This window comes from Nicotiana tabacum, chromosome 8, assembly GCF_000715075.1.
Source record: "Nicotiana tabacum cultivar K326 chromosome 8, ASM71507v2, whole genome shotgun sequence".
Classification (NCBI taxonomy): Eukaryota; Viridiplantae; Streptophyta; class Magnoliopsida; order Solanales; family Solanaceae; genus Nicotiana; species Nicotiana tabacum.
Window position 1 is genome coordinate 159,332,382 of NC_134087.1, and position 2,665 is coordinate 159,335,046.

Consider the following 2,665-nt stretch of genomic DNA (forward strand, 5'->3'; position numbering starts at 1 on the left):
AGGAGACACACTTCCTAAGAATAGTTTCACCAATAGGAGACGCACTTCCTAAGTTAAGTTTCACCAAGAGGAGACGCACGTCCTAAGTTAAGTTTCACTAGTAGGAGACGCACTTCCTAAGAATAGTTTCACCAATAGGAGACGCACTTCCTAAGAATAGTCTTACCAATAGGAGACGCACTTCCTAAATTTAGTTTCACCAATAGGAGACGCACTTCCTAAGAATAGTTTCACCAGTAGGAGACGCACTTCCTAAGAATAGTTCACCAACAGGAGACGCACTTCCTAAGAATAATTTCACCAATAGGAGACGCACTTCCTAAGTAAGTTTCACCAAGAGGAGACGCACTTCTTAAGAATAATTTCACCAATAGGAGACGCACTTCCTAAGATAATTTTCACCAAGAGGAGACGCACTTCCTAAGTTAAGATTCACCAACAGGAGACGCACTTCCTAAGATAAGTTTCACCGGTAGGAGACGCACTTCCTAAGAATAGTTTCACCAACAGGAGACGCACTTCCTAAGAATAATTTCACCAATAGGAGACGCACTTCCTAAGTAAGTTTCACCAAGAGGAGACGCACTTCCTAAGAATAATTTCACCAATAGGAGACGCACTTCCTAAGTAAGTTTCACCAAGAGGAGACGCACTTCCTAAGAATAATTTCACCAATAGGAGACGCACTTCCTAAGTAAGTTTCACCAAGAGGAGACGCACTTCCTAAGAATAGTTTCACCAACAGGAGACGCACTTCCTAAGATTAAGTTTCACCAATAGGAGACGCACTTCCTAAGTTCATTTTACCCATAGGAGACGCACGTCCTAAGTTTAGTTGTACCAATAGGAGACGCACTTCCTAAGTTATTTCACCCAATAGGAGACGCACTTCCTAAGTTAGTTTTACCAATAGGAGACGCACTTCCTAAGTTATTTCACCCAATAGGAGATGCACTTCCTAAGAAAAGTTTCACCAATAGGAGACGCACTTCCTAAGTTTATTTCACCAACAGGAGACGCACTTCCTAAGTATAGTTGTACCCATAGGAGACGCATTTCCTCCTAAGTAAGTTTTACCAATAGGAGACGCACTTCCTAAGAATAGTTTTTCCCAATAGGAGACGCACTTCCTAAGTTTATTGTACCCACAGGAGACGCACTTCCTAAGTTTATTGTACCCACAGGAGACGCACTTCCTAAGTTTATTGTACCCACAGGAGACGCACTTTCTTAAGTTTAGTTTTGCCCATAGGAGACGCACTTCCTAAGACTATTTTACCCCTAGGAGACGCACTTCCTAAGTTTAATTTCATGCATAGGAAACGCACTTCCTGAATTAAGTTTTCTTTATTAGGAGACGCACTTCCTAGTCTGGTTCGCTCAGGTTATATTTTTGCTTTAGGAGACGCACTTCCTAGTCTGGTTCATTTAAGATTTCATTCGTAGGAGACGCATTTCCTAGTTTGAGTCATTGAGATTTTACCCATGAGAGGCACACTTCCTAGTATTGATAGTCCATTTATAGGAGATGCACTTCCTAGTTTGACTTTTTCAGGTTATATTTTATTTCAGGAGACGCACTTCCGGAATTGAGATTTCACTCTTAGGAGACGCACTTCCTAGTCTGATTCATTTTAAGTTCGACCATAGGAGACACAATTCCTAGTCCAGTTTTTTGAGGTTTACCCGTAGGAGACGCACTTCCTAATCAAGGTCTTTCAAGTTTTTTAGGAGACGCACTTCCTAGTTCTAGTCACTGAAGTTTTCACCCTTAGGAGACGCACTTCCTAGTTTAGTTCATTCCGATTCGACCATAGGAGACGCACTTCCTAGTTTGAGTCATTGAGGTTTTATTTTAGCAGACACATTTTCTAGCAAGAGTTTTGGTTTTACTCGTAGGAGATACACATCCTAGTCTAGTCTTTAGTTTACTCTCATCATTGCATCAATAGTATAAGTAAGTTACAATTTTGCTAACGACTCACAAATCTTCCCAGTGGAAACTGGGTTAGGAAATTTTGTTTGTTTTGTTTGTTTTGGTTGTCAGGGACCCGCCTGTAGAACGGAGGTTGTTATATGTTCAAGATGAAGAAGTCAGGAGCCTACCTGTAGAACAGAGGTTGTTGTATGTCGAAGATCGAAGAAGTCAGGAGTCCGCCTGTAGAACAGAGGAACATTTTTCAAGATCAAGCAGTGACCCACTGGAAAGCAGAAGGTTACAACAGAAATCCCCAGCATTCAATCCAAGTTAGAAATAGTAGAAGCTCGCATCAAGAATGCGATTCAACAGTCTGGGATGATCAACAGAAGCTGGTCACAAAAACAAAAACAAGAAGAGAAAAAAAAGCAAGCAAAAAAAAAGAGAAAAAGAAAAAGAACCCAGAGTACGGAAGTGGAGAACAGATGTGGTCTGCTCAACAACTAGCACCTACAACTAGCAAGTATCAATGTTCAAATCCAAAGTCTGTATGAAGCACCATTCAAGACTCAAGACCAAGTTTCAGAATACTTAAAGATAGGAATCCTTGTAACTAGTAGCTGATAGGCTTAGTTAGTCTTTTTCAGTTTTCATTTTGATGTAATGACAGGACCGCGGACCGGAACCTCAACGGAACGGCACCTCGATCGGCTCTGCACCTCGGTACACTCTACCACCTCTCTCATT